Here is a 16,509-nt window from a genome sequence, read left to right as displayed (position 1 = left end):
CTTCTACTACTATGTTCTTCAATTGCATGTCCATCTTTCTCTTGTATCCTCTATTTCAGATGCATAGTCGATTCCCAACTTCGGCTACAGATGGTTTCCCACCGTATCGATGTCGGCTTCCAGACACCGGGATCGAATTTTCTGTTTCGGACTCCATCACCACCATCAGCCACAACCACAAACTCCATAGATGACTTTGAAGCACCTTTCGATCACGTCGATTATGCATCTTTTCCGTGTTTTCCATTGAATCGGGAGTGGAAAGGGGTAAAACAAATATTTGTGTTCATCTGTGTGTGTGTGTGTGTGAGAGAGAGAGAGAGAGAGAGAGAGAGAGAGAGAGAGAGAGAGAAAGTAAGAAAGAGAAGGTGAGAGAAGAAATCATGGACTTTCAATTCGTCGATTTTACGTCTCCTCTGGTTTCATACGGTACGTCTGTCTTCTTCTTTATTCAATCAATTGATTTCCTTCACTACATATGGTTTTGTTCACACAAATGCTTTGCTTTTTGCTGATTATATCCTTGAATTTTCCTCTTTCCCATCTATTCCATACAGAGATGATATCAAGGCATAAAAAAATTAACAATCGGGTAAAAAAAACATCTAATCTTTTAAATTTTAAGTAATTAATTTAGGGCTCTTTTTCATCTTCATCTTCTACTAATTTCATTTATGTTCATCAATCCATCTAAAGTCAAACAAGTTTCATGGAGACCTAGTCCTGTTTGATTTAATTACTTTCACAGTTTCACCCGGTTACTTATACAAATCTTTGAACTTTTCATTAATTTATAATCAGTAGATCAGTTTATTTGTTTTTGTTTCGTGATTTGATTTGTGCAGGGGTTTCTGTTGTTCACGTGATCAGGTATGTTTCTATTTTATGACTATAATAGTGAATCGGTTCTAAATATTTTATGTAACCATCATATTTTTCCTTCCATCTTACTTTTAGGTTTTCATTTAATACATGTGGCTATTTGACATAACATGCTTTTGATGTTCACTGACATTGATGCAACATGACTACAGGTTATTATATATCTGGATGAACGACTCTTTTCATGTCTTATATGAGTAAAAGTTAAAGATGAAACCAGATACCAATGAATGTTGGGGGCACAAAGGGAAAAAAAAGTTTTAGGGTCAACATCCAAACTGAATTCTCATAGCAGGTGGTGCTTTATTAAGTACAATATATGTTCGTCACATGATCATATTTATGTGTCAAAAAGGTCTTTCTTAAGCATCAGATGTAAGTAATTACAATTTGTTGAGTTAGCTGACTATGCCTAACAGGTGTTTGGTTAAATGCCTTATAGCTTTAATGCAAGAAATGGCATAGACAATACACAGTCCGATAAACGAAGACTATTTTCACCAAAATGTCCATCTATGAGGGTGCTTTTTTTTTTTACTTCAATAGCTTCAAGTATTTAAGATATATATGTCAATATTAAGTGCTTAATCATTTAAGCTCTTGAAGTTAAACTACAAATATTCATTCAAATGACATTAAAAACAGATCCAGTCCTTTTCATACAACTATTCCTAAAAAATAAGTGAATTTTTTTTAACAAATCAAAACGGAATGAAACACATAAGTTGATTGTAATTGTAAAATGTCATATCTTTCAGTTTTGATTTTTTTTAACCAAAAAACCCTCAAAAGTTGTTTTTTTAACCAAAAAAAATCTCAAAGTTGTTATTTGTATTTATAACAGGAAAAAACACATGCTGCAGTTCCAAGATGACTTTCACTTTGCAGTGCCTTGACAACTGCAATATCGAATGTTTGCTAAGTAAAAACTTATTCATTAGCCTCTTCCTTATGATTAATTTAAATTTTATTCTGATTTTGCCACTGTTTTTCTCTGTTAGCTTGGTGCCACAACATATGATTCCATGATTCTTACTACATCGGGTTCAAGTTATCATGTTTGCATTAAAACAAATAATGTGGTTACTTTTATATTTTGAGATTTAAAACAAATTTAACTCATCAATTTACTTATGCATACCTTTTTATAGGAGAAATTATTATTCGATTGTTATTTGGTATCTTGATTTTTAGTCCATTTTACTCTATAATAACCTATAATTCTGGTGCAATCTCTAATTGTATAATACAACCACAAGGTCCTTTTAGACATTTGAGGTGAAACTTCAGAATTTTTCAACTTAAATACTGATGTCGGTTTTAATTTTTTACTATATTTCGTAGTAAATGTGACCATTATTGTTACAAGATACCAAGAACCGAATATTTTTGTCTAATATACTAATATGGAAAATTGGAAGGAAAATATAAAGCCAAAGTGGAGAGAGAGAGAGAGAGAGAGAGGTACCCCTACTCATAGAATACAGTTTCTGGTCATTTTGCATTGCCTTTCTACTTTTTTTGGTTACTCTTGAAATAAATAACTATTTGATTTTTTTCCATCCATATTGTCGGGTTTAATTCTTATAGTATCATGTGTTTCATATTGATTTATCTTATCTCTGTTTGATTTCGCTTTGTTTTTTGCACAACAAGTTCCGAACAAGGTTGCAGATATGGATTTTAATTATCATGTTGCTTCCAATCTTTATTATAATATGTATAAAAGCTTCAAATTTTATTTATTTTTGATGTTTTGTGGGTACTAGCAGATGATATCCCAGACAGAATCACGGTCGATCGAAGCTTTACTAGGTGCGATCCCCATTATCGCCTCAAGTATTTCTCTTATTCCATGATTTTTCTGTACACTCTTTTGTTTCTTTTGCTTATGAATGCTTTCTTTGTATTTGTCTCTAGGTTTTCAGTTGATTTTATTGCCAATACACTTGCTGGTCGCTTTTGTAGCATATTACTAGGTAATTTGATCACATTTTACCAAACACACGACATATTAAAATCTCATATTCCAACTCTTTTGTTTTTTTAGTTTGACAATTGACACGTCCTTCATGTTGGGTTTCCTTTGGATGTCTTGGATTTCATAAAAAGTGTCATTCGCCTCTACTGGTAAGGGTTTTTTTTCAATACAATTTAGCTTACATTTTTTAAAAACCTCTTTGATTCTATTATGGAAAATTTTTTGTAGGTAACAGGAGCTCTAATGGTATATTATCTTATTTATTGATTTATTACTTTTATTTCATTTACGTGTCAATTTATGAATATAAAAAGTTCAAATTTGTGGAATTTGGATTGAATGCAAGAAATTGTTGGTCTTTTTTCTTAAGAAAGCAGTATACTTTGAAAAAACTATCCATAATAGTTGGTCTTTCTTCTTCAACCTCTCAGTTTGTGTATTTCTTCAAGCCGAGTCAAATGAAGCTAATGGTTTCAAATAATTGAATTTTTAATATTGTTGGTCATTCAAAATTGTTACAGTCAACCATGTTTAATTTTTTTTCTATGTTTTCTAATGATTCCTTATTTAATCATTATACTTATATTCTGAATATGTGTTTTTGTTCATCTGTGTAGCTTTAACAACCTAACATATGTGTTTTAAAAAGATAATAGATCTCAGCTTACTTCTAGTTTATTTCATTTTTAAGCATCGTACTTTCATACTCAACCAACTATAGCATCCTACTTCCATGATGAACGACTGATAAACGATGACACCATCTTTAACGTAATGTCTTATGATGATTTTCTTTATTAGTACTGATACAACAAGCGACCACACACTACCTCTCCACTACACAACACACATAAGCTATGAAGAGACGACAGAAACTATGAACAAATCCGCACCCCGCATAACGGGGTTTCTCACCTAGTTTCAATTGTAACAATATTTTTTATTTCTTTTTTCAACAACACACCTTCTATAGCAACATTCTAGCTTTATAAAACGTTTCTTAAAATAAAAATATCTATAAAAAGTTAAAGAAAAAAACGTGTTTCAACCATTGTTTTTGGGCTTATCTTATATCAAAAAAATAACTACAAATATGTTAATTCATAATTTTTTAAACTTCTTCACATATCGATATTCGAAAAAAATTAGGTAAAAAGTACACCATATCCGCATTAATATACATATGAAAATCATCTCAATAAGTTAAACAGTGCTATAAAAGTTGATTTGTTGAAATCTTTTTCATAAAAATCTTTTTCTTTAGTGTAATCATATATAAACTAAATTTTAATATTAAAAGGATATATTTTCTTCTACTTATAAAGTTATGTTTTTAAATTTTAACATATTATACTTAATTTATTAGGTCTAATATGTTGTTGTATGTAAACCATTATCATTTTAAAACTACAACTTTTGAACAATTTGTATAAAATACTTAAATTGTTAATTTAAATATAACCTTACAGGATTAACTTAAATATAAATTTTAGTTCAACTTAAACAACCTAAAGAATATTTTCTAAATAGTTAAAAGTGATAAAGTGCAATGTCTTTCTAATAATGATAATAAGTTAGTTAATAAGGTTAAATAAATAACAAACCTAAAGTGTAGTCATAAATAAACTAAATTTCAATATTAAAATAATATTTTTACTTCTACTTATAAAGTTATGTCTTTAACTTTTAACATATTATACTTAATTTATTACATTTAATATGTTGTTGTATGTAAACCATTATCAATTTAAAACTACAACTTTTGAACAATTTGGACAAAATACTTAAATTCTTAATTTAAATATAACATTACAGAGTCAACCTCAATATAAATTTCAGTTCCACTTAAAAACTCAAATAATATTTTATGAAACACTTAAAAGTGATAAATTGTAGTGTTAAATGCAAAAACTAAATTGTAATATCAATTTAACTAAAATATTTCATAAATATATTTTATAATCATTAAAAGTTTTCAAATAAGTAGCTTAAAATAACTTACAATAACAATATTTAAAAATAACTTTATATAAATGATTATATTGTTACCTTTAAAATAATTTTTTTTTGATGTTTTAAATAATTACAATGATAGAAATTAAAACGTTAATCAAATAAATTTTAAAAAATTAACTAACGATAACAACAAATAAAAATAACATTAAACCATATATTATATTTAATTTTATTCATGAGTAACCCGTGAGTAAAGGTCATTTTAAAGATTGAGATTATGCAGTTTTAATAGATGTATATATTATCATATAATTTAAAATAATCAATATATTATATCAACATAATATACGAATTATTATATTAAATTTAACAACATTATTGTTATATTTAAAAAAACATATATTTATAAAGATTCCAGCTATATATATATATATATATATGTTTGTGTGTGTGTGTGCGTTTCTACACAACGTGTGGGCATTTGCCCTCTGTGTGTGTATGTGTGTGTGTGTGTGTGTGTATATATATATATATATATATATATATATATATATATATCATTATCATTATCATTATATACTTATAAAGCTTGCATTTTTTCTTGAACCACATTCATTTGAAACTCCCATGTATTTTTTCCTTTCACCACATTCATTTGAAACTCCCATGACTTTTCAATTTCTTTCTAATAATTATTACAAGTTGGTTAATAAGGTTAAATAAATATCAAACCTAAAGTGTAATCATATATAAACTAAATTTCAATATTAAATAAATATATTTTCTTCTAAATATAAAGTTTGTTTTTAACTTTTAACATGTTATACTTAATTTATTAGGTCTAATATGTTTTATGTAAACCATTATCACTTTAAAGCTACAACTTTTGATCAATTTGTATAAAATACTTAAATTGTTAATTAAAATATAACTTTACAAGATCAACTTAAATATAAAATTTAATTCAACTTAAACAACCCAAATAATATTTTGTAAATACTTAAAAGTGATAAATTGTAGTGTCTTTCTAAAAATGATTATAAATTGGTTAATAATGTTAAATAAGTATCAAACCTAAAGTGTAATAAAAAATAAACTAAATTTCAATATTAAAATAATATTTTTACTTCTACTTATAAAGTTATGTCTTCAACTCTTAACATATTATATTTAATTTATTAGATTTAATATGTTGTTGTATGTAAACCATTATCAGTTTAAAGCTACAACTTTTGAACTGTATGGGTAAAATACTTAAATTATTAATTTAAATATAACATTACAGGGTCAACTTCAATATAAATTTCAGTTCCACTTAAAAAAGCCCAGATAATATTTTGTGAATAGTGAAAAGTGATAAATTATAGTGCTAAATGCAAAAACTAAATTGTAATATCAATTCACTAAAATATTTCGTAAAGATATTTTTGTAATCGTTAAAAGTTTTGAAATAAGTAGCTTAAAATAACTTAGAATAACAATAGTTAAAAATAACTCTTTATAAATGATTATATTGTTACCTTTAAAATAAAATATAAAAAATTGTTTGATGTTTTAAATGATTACACTAATGGAAATTAAAACGTTAAGGAAATAAATTTTATAAATGAATTAAAAATAATAACAACTATAAATAATATTAAACCATATATTATATTTAATTTTATTCATGAGTAATCCGCAGATAGTGGTCATTCAAAAGATTGAGATTATGCAGTTTTAATAGATGCATATATTATCATATAATTCAAAACATATATTTGTAAAGATTTCAGCTATATAGATGCTTCTGCGCAACGCGCGGGCATTCGCCTAGTGTGTGTGTATATATATATATATATATATATATATATATATATATATATATATATAAGCATTTTTTCCTTTCACCACATTCATTTGAAACTCTCATGTAATTTCCTTTCACCACATTCACTTGAAACTCCCATGACTTTTCAATTTCTTTATAATAATAATTATAAGTTGGTTAGTAAGGTTAAATAAATGTCAAACCTAAAGTGTAAACATATATAAACTAAATTTCAAAATTAAAATAATATATTTACTTCTACTTATAAAGTTATGTTTTTTTTTTTAACTTTTAACATATATTTAATTTATTAGTTTTAATATATTGTTGAATATAACCATTATCATTTTAAAGATAAAATTTTGGAACAATTTGTATAAAATACTTAAATTATTAATTTAAATATAACAATACGTGGTCAACTTAAATATAAATTTTAGTTTAACTTAAACAACCTAAAAAAATATTTTATAAATAGCTAAAAGTGATAAATTGTTGTGTCTTTTTAATAATGATTATAAGTTGGTTAATAATGTTAAATAAATATCAAACCTAAAGTGTAATCATAAATAAACTAAATTTCAATTTTAAAATAATAAATTTACTTCTACTTATAAAGTTATGTCTTTAACTTTTAACATATTATACTTAATTTATTAGATTTAAAATGTTGTTGTATGTAAACCATTATCAGTTTAAAGCTACAACTTTCGAATAATTTGGACAAAATACTTAAATGTTAATTTAAATATAACATTATAGTGTCAACTTAAATATTAGTTTTAGTTCAACTTAAAAAACCAAAGAATATTTTGTAAATAGTTAAAAGTGATAAATGCAAAAACTAAATTGTAATCTCAATTTAACTAAAATATTTCCTAAAGATATTTTTATAACCATTAAAAGTTTTCAAATAAGTAGCTTATAATAACTTACAATAACAATAATTTAAAATAACTTTTTATAAATGATTATATTGTTACCTTTAAAATAATAAAAAAAACAATGTTTGGTGTTTTAAATTATTATAATGATAGAAATTAAAACATTAATAAATTTAAAAAAATTAATTAACAATAAAAACAACTATAAATAACATTAAACCGTATATTATATTTAATTTTATTCATGTGTAACTTGTGGGTAGAAGTCATTCAAATGAATGAGATTATGCAGTTATAATAGATGTATATATGATCATATAATTCAAAATAATCTATATATTATATCAATTCATGTGTAACAACGTTATTGTTATGTTAAAAAAACATATATTTGTAAAGACTTCAACTATATAACATTATAGTGTCAACTTAAATATAAATTTTGGTACCACTTAAAAAACCCAAAGAATATTTTATGAATAGTTAAAAGTGATAAATTGTAGTGCTAAATGCAAAAACTAAATTATAATCTCAATTTAACTAAAATATTTCCTAAAGATATTTTTATAATCGTTAAAAGTTTTCAAATAAGTAGTTTAAAATAACTTACAATAACAATAGTTAAAAATAACTCTATATAAATGATTATATTGTTACCTTTAAAATAAAAAAAACATTGTTAGATGTTTTAAATAATTATAATGATAGAAATTAAAACGTTAAGCAAATAAATCTTAAAAAAATTAATTAACAATAACAACAACTATAAATAACATTAAACCATATATTATATTTAATTTTATTCATAAGTAACTCGTGGGTAGAAATAATTCAAACGGTGAGATTATACGTTTATAATTGATGTATATTATATAATTCAAATAATAAATATATTATATCAATTTAGTATACAAATTATTATAACAAATTTAATAACAATGTTATTGTTATATTAAAAAAACATATGTTTGTAAAGATTTCAACTATATAGGTGTTTCTGCACAACGCGTGGGCATTCACCTAGTATACTTATAAAGGAAACATTTTTCCTTTCACCAAATTCATTTAAAACTCCCATGACTTTTCAAGTTCTTTCTAATAATAAGTATAAGTTGGTTAATAAGGTTAAATAAATATCAAACTTAAAGTGTAGTCATATATAAACTAAATTTCAATATTAAAATAATATCTTTACTTCTACTTATAAAGTTATATTTTTTAACTTTTAACATATTATACTTAATTTATTAGTATTAATATATTATTGGATGTAAACCATTATCATTTTAAAGATTCAATTTATGACAATTTGTATAAAATACTTAAATTATTGATTTAAATATAACATTACAGAGTCAAGTTAAATACAAATTTTAGTTTAACTTAAACAACTCAAAAAAATATTATGTAAATAGTTAATAGTGATAAATTGTAATGTCTTTTTAATAATGATTATAAGTTGGTTAATAAGGTTAAATAAATACCAAATCTAAAGTGTAATCATAAATAAACTAAATTTTAATTTTAAAATAATATCCTTACTTGTAGTTATAAAGTTATGTCTTTAACTTTTAACATATTATACTTAATTTAATAGATTTAAAATGTTGTTGTTTGTAAATCATTATCAGTTTAAAGCTATAATTTTTAAACAACTTGGACAAAATACTTAAATTGTTAATTTAAATATAACATTACAGTGTCAACTTAAATGTAATTTTAGTTCCACTTAAAAAACAAAAAATATTTTGTAAATTGTTAAAAGTGATAGATTGCAATATAAATGGAAACTAAATTGTAATCTTAATTTAACTAAAATATTTCCTAAAGATATTTTTATAATCGTTAAAAAATTTCAAATTAGTAGCTCAAAATAACTTACAATAACAATAGTGGGCCTGAGGGCTAGGGGGTTCATAGCGAGACATGCTGCTTTAAAAGCAGCCACAAGCAAAGTCACCAAACATGAGAGATCGTGCATGGAAAATCAACACGTGTTCATACCATTTGCATTTGATACGTTTGGTTTCCTCGCACCAGATGCGGTAGAGCTTCTTAAAAGAGTACAACGAATCATGCATAACAATGTTATATCCCCTAGATCTTCGGATGTAGTCTTTAAAAGAATTAGCTTTACCATTCAAAAAGGCTTAGCGGCACAGCTTGTTGCCCGTTTGCCATCTCACTCATTGTACGATGACAATTGAACTTGTTTAATTTTAAAAAAAATGAAATATTTTAGGTAAAAAAAAATGAAAAATCCATTCATCAAAAGGGAAATAAATAAAATTATATTCATATATAAATAAAAAATTTATAAGAATTTTGTTATAGTTAATTTTTTATTCGAATATAAATAATTAGTATGTTAATAAAAGATGACGTGTTTTAAAATTTTGAACTAATTATTCATATATGAATTACAAATGAATCGTAACAAAATTATGACAAATGTATTTTTCATATATGAATTAATTATTCATATATAAATACTTATTATATTTTCAACATGTAATATGCATTAATTACTTTATTAAAATAACTAAAATAATTGGCTCACAATGAATCCTACATACACATAATAGATAGTTAGAATACAATAACCTAACCCTATATATATATATATATATATATATATATATATATATATATATATATATATATATATATATATATATATATATATATATATACTAGTTTATAACCCGTGGAAACCACGGTTACAAAATTAATGAAACTTTAATAGTAAGAACTCAAAATTATTAATCAATTATTTTAAATAAATTATTAATTAAGTGATATTTTTTTAGTTATATAGAATTATCTTCGTTAATTTAAATAAATATATGAAATTATATCGCCTTATAATTTGTATTAATTTTATTTTAATTTTTATTCTGATGTTATTAATTTAATGTAATTAAAGTGAAAATTTTAAAATTTAAAATTTAAAAATGACAATTAATAAGTTGACAAGTGGCATGTATTAATTATGAGATCTAATACATGACATAAGAAAAATAAAATATGCATTAATTAGAGGGCTTAATATGATAACACGTGTCAAAAGGAGATTAAAACTTTTTTTTAGAACGGCAGGCATATATTAAAAATAAAAAACTAGTCAGGGATTAAAACTATTCTTTTATTAAATAGGGATGATATATATATATATATATATATATATATATATATATATATATATATATATATATATATATATATATATATATATATATATATATATATATATATATATATATATATATATATATATATATATATATATATATATATATAAAAGTATTTTGGTCTCTAATAGATATAGATAAGTATAATAGCCTGGTCATGGGACAGTCGTGATTACTTTGGAGTGTATTTTTAGCCATTATATACATGTGAACTTGTGAAGCGTTGACGGAAGGACAAATATGTTAATTGATGAAAGTTTGTAAGAAAAAACATTGTTTCCTTCCGGTCATACACCATTTCCATTAGCCTCTTAAAAAGAAATTACTGGACGGTGCCAGGGGTATTTTTGTAAAAGACTCTTATAAGCAACCTCACCTTCAACAAAGGTCAATTTGCTTATGAAACTGGTATTTGTCTTAAAATAGATATATACCTGACGTATTATTATATTAAACGATATTTTATAAATAGTTACAATGTTATATCATTATTTGTGAACACGTCGTGTAATTGGTTTGACCAATAATGCATGATGGAAAATGTAACTTAACAGATTAACAATGATTTTTTTTTTTTTTAACGAGGTTGGTATTTTATTTACATAAGTCGAAAGCATGGCTGTTGGGTGATATTTGCGACGTATGGATTCAAGATTTTTTCATTTTAGTGAACAAGCCCTTTACTATTTTCTTTATAATCTTATTGAATTACAAAAACAAAAAAGTATAAATTAAAGTAAAAGATTTTGATTTCCCTTCCACGGCTATACGATATGATTGGAAAGCCACGGACTTCAAATGTACATCATTGTCTAGATTCGAATTTAAATTTATTTACTAAATATAAAATTTGTCAACTAATAAATTTTAAAAACGTTACCTTTAATTATAATTTGTATTAATAAAGAAGGAAATATGGAAGAGTAGTTGGTAAAGGGTGCACCGTGCACGCATGTTTAACAAACTTTGGTGATCCGAGTCTAATTTTGCTGGAGGAATCTACATTTCCTTCTCTAATTTATTTATTTACTCAACACATTTCCACATGTATTATTTACAATACTTTACATATATTCCTTTAATCAGTTTTTAGTATTATTTTCTTTATAAAATATTAGAACATATCTTATTATTAAGGATATTAAGGATATGTTTGATATACTAGCGAAAAAACTAACTGTTGAAAACTAGTTGATAACTAAAAAGCTAAATGTTAAATAAAAAACTAGTTAATAGCTGAAAAAGCTAACTGATAAAAAATATCGTTTGATAAAATTAACTGAAAAGCTAGCTGAAATATATAAAATGACATAAAAAACAATGTAAATTAATGTGTTTTTATAATTAATTAGGGGCTATCTTTGGAAAGTTTTAAAAAAGCTTCTAAAAACTAGTATATAAACTACTTTATCAATTAGATATGACGTGTTAAACATAGCCTAAAGTTAGACTACGTAGTTGTAACAATTATTCCATATAAATTTTGAATTATATTTAAAGAACGTTGTTGATAATTTTTATGAGCATGATTTTTAGTATGAATTATTTACTCTGTTAATTACATTAAGATGAAATATTTAGATTTTTTGCAAGTTTCATCCTAAATTAACATAAACCAAACAACAAAACTAATTGGTACTTGTAACTTTTATTAGTATATGAATGTTTGGAAAAAAATATTTAAAAACTTTTATCCATATAAAATGACATAATTTTTTTTTTTATCTAAAACACAGAATTGATTTTAAAAAATAATAATGAAATCAATTTACAAAATTATAAAATAGTTTTTTTTAATAATTATTTGATGTAGTTTTTAAATTTAAAGTTTTTTATTTTAAACTATTTTTTTAAGTATTCTTTTAAAAGTTAAAAGATGAAACTCTAAGTAATAGACCCATACATAGTCATTTTAAGTAGAATTAATAGCATTGGGTTCACAAGTTCCATGTGATAGTCACAAGGGTAGTTTTGTCATTTTATGTATGGGTCTCATTTTAGGGGGTGTGATGGGTGGCCCAGCCTGCCTGCAAAACGACGGACACATACGTGGGTTTGGAGGTCTCCAACTTGAAAATCATAACGGTGCCCAGATTTACGTGATTTCCTACTACTTTTTTTATTCTGAAATTTTTTTTTGTTAAATATTTAAAATAAAAATGTATTTTAACTTTAAACAAACTTTTAATTTAAGTTTAAACTGGCTTAGAAATTTATTTATGTTTAACAGTAATATATTTAGTTTGCATTTATTTTAGATGATGCAAATTTAAAAATAAAAAAAGTACGGACGATATTATTTTTTGTATTTTAATTGTTATATTTTATGATACTTCAATAGTCGAAATAATAGTAACCACCTTACTAGGAAAAATGTTGGTTATAAAATAAATGGTTAATATTATTTAAAAAAAAATACTTAGGAGAGTAACTAATTATTGATTTTGTTTATATTTTTTTTAGGTAAATCTTCAAAAAAGTCTTAATATTTTAGAAATTTTTTTAATAAAATCATAAATTTTATTTTTTAAAAAGAAAAATATTGACTTTTTAACTTTTTTTAAAAGAAAAGTCCTAAATTTTATTCACTTTAATCTTTTTTAACATCTTCAAGAGGACATGAGACTAAATTCTTAATTTTTCAAAATAATGAAACTTTTTTTGTAGATGTCGTCAAAATTTGTATATAATGTATAAACGGAACTTTCACGTATTTATGTATTTTTTTTACTTCAATTCATCTTCACCATTTCATCAGATTCGCACAAATTCTTCGAGTATGTGTAGATAGTTTTCTACATACCCATATATTTAAAATTTTTCTCATTCCATGTTTAATTTCTAGATAAGCGAATGGATAAAGCTTAAAATATGTGAGTATGTAAAAAAAAAAAACCATCTAGACGTACTTGAAGAATCTGTACGAATCTGATGAAATGATGAAGATGATTTGAAGTAAAAATACATAAATACGTAAAAAATACAGTTATACATTTAAAATATATAAAAATACATAAACAACTATATAAAAACTTATGCATAAATACATAAAAATACATATAAAATGTAATACTTAAAAGAACACATATAAGTACATAAAAAAATATGTAAAATATTTAAAACATATAAATACGTAAAAAAACAAGTTTATACATTTAAAACACATAAAAATGCATAAACATCTAAATAAAAAAATTTTAAAAAAAAAGATTATATAAATTTAAAATACATAAAAAATGTAAACAAATACATATAAAAACTTATATATATATATATATATATATATATATATATATATATATATATATATATATATATATATATACACACACGTAAAAATAGATATAAATATATAATAAATAAAAAAATAACACATAAAAATATATAAACATACATATAAACACTTAAAAATACATAAATACATAAAAATAGATATAAATACGTAAAAAATATGTTTATATATTATATACAAGTTTTAACGAAATTTATAGAAAATTTTCATTATTTTGAAAAAACTAATGACTTGGTTCCATGACTTGTTGAACTGTTTAAAATGCTTAAGTGAATAAATTACCTGGTTTCTTGGGCTTTTCTGTTCAAAAAGTTAGAAACTTGTGACTTTTCTGTTAAAGAAATAAAAATTTAGGATTTTATTAAAATTGTTTCCAAAATATTGAGATTTTTCTAGAGATTTCTCTTCTTTTATACGCAATATACCATCAAACTTATTATTTATGTTTACCATAACTCGTTTGATTGTGATAGCCGGTCCAAAAGGTTAGGATAAACGCAAACAACAAGTTCGATAGTATATTGTATAAAAAAAAAAAAGAAAATGACCAAATATGAAAAAAATCAACAATTGTTTGCCCACTTGAGTCATATTCCCTTAAACCAATTAAAGCTTCTATTTTTCTTGGTATCCGTACTATTTGTTCTTGGTTTATTGTCACTAGGTTCCTCACAATTGATCAATTCTCATGAGAAATAACTTGTTCATCATTAGTATTGTTTGCTATCGTGGAATCTTTATAATGAGAATTGATGCACTCACTTGTTTTTTGTTAATAAGCGTTATTTTATTTGTTAATAGGCGTAATATTACGAATAAATTATTTTTACAAAGAATTTACTCATGAGAAATAACTTGTTCATCCTTGATATTGTTGGTTATTATAAAATCTTTAAAATGAGAAATGATGCTTTAATTTTTTTTCTTATGTTAATGAGAATCATATTATGAATAAGTTATTTTTAGGAATAAGTGATAAGATACTACTGAAGCCTAAACGTATGATGATATAATAAGAATAACATTATGAGCAAGTTATTTTTAAGTTATTTCTAGAAGAAGAGGAACAACGCCAAAGTCACTAGGAGCAGTTAAATACACATAATCGAAGTAAACTATATAAATGTTCGTTTGGGTATATTACATTTTCATATTTGATACAAGGGTAAATTGGTCATTCATAAAATTTAAAAAGTCAAAAATTAGTTTTACTACCAAAAAGACCAACTATGATACATTTTGAAACCATAGAGACCACCAGTGTAACCCAATGAAGGTTATCGTGAACTTGATATTTTTTTAAAACGACAAAGACCATTTATGAAATTTTGTCAAACTTTTGAAAAAAAAGAGAAAATGTCATATTAGCCCAACAAACTTTTCGTGTTTGTTTTAAAATGCCCCTAATGTTTTTTAAGGGAATAAAGTGGAAGGTTACCTATTAATAAGAGGTTTAGACTTGTAATTGCTAGTGTCAATTGACACGTCACCATTACCACTAATAAATTAATAATGACAGAAAGAAATTTACATCTCTCAAGTCAAACCCACGACCCAACACACACTTATGGTATTTTCGCTAAAAAAACCAATCGTAGCACTCTTATTCTCCCTCCGATTACAACAAAAAATTCAACAACCACTCTTTTTCCCTTCAATTGTTGTTAGTGGTGGTTATGATGGTGATAAGGTTGATGTTCGTGATGGATAGATGTTGATGAAGGAAAAGAGAAAACTCAATAGGGTTGGATGTTCAGAGATGGCTTTGACATGGCGGTAGTTTTCAGAATCACTAGGTTGCTCAGCTGGCGGAGTATCATCGTCGGAATCCATGTCGGCGAGGAGAGATTGGAGAATGGAAGCGACGGTGGTGGTCCTTGCATCTCACAAGCATACACAGGGAAATAATTGTACTTCACGACATACTGGTGAAGAAATACGTTGGAGAAATCGATTCCCAAAATAGACATCGACATCGACATCCAAAAACAGACATGAAACCAAATCCATCGAATCAGGTGAAAAATCATTATGAAAAACCTTCAGATGCTTCTTTAAACCTTAGTTAAACCCCGACGTGTTCTCCTTCTTCACCGATGAATAAGGGCGAAAATGGTGAAGATGGTGATTTCGATCTGTGGTGGATGTGATCAAACAGATGAGTGTCTGAATAGATATCAAGAAGATGAAGTCAAGCACAAGGAAAATAATCAGAAACGTGAGTCAACATGTATGTGAATGGAAACAATTCCAGCCTCAAATGTAAATGAATCAAGTCAAGTTTTGCTTCTTCTGTTGAATGGGTAGCTGATGGTTGACTTTTGTGTTTGTCTCTCACCTGGATTTGGAATTGATAATTGGAAATTGTTGGGTTATTTTGTGTTGTGTCAATATTAGTATTGTATCATTTTAATTAATCATTTGTAACGGGTTGGGCCTGTCCACCTGATATTAATGTGCTAGGGTTAGACTATTTATAGTACATGCATGCACCTTGATTAGTATCGATTGTT

The sequence above is a fragment of the Lactuca sativa genome, chromosome 3 (assembly GCF_002870075.4).
Source record: "Lactuca sativa cultivar Salinas chromosome 3, Lsat_Salinas_v11, whole genome shotgun sequence".
NCBI classification, from domain to species: domain Eukaryota; kingdom Viridiplantae; phylum Streptophyta; class Magnoliopsida; order Asterales; family Asteraceae; genus Lactuca; species Lactuca sativa.
This window is presented reverse-complemented; position numbering follows the sequence as displayed.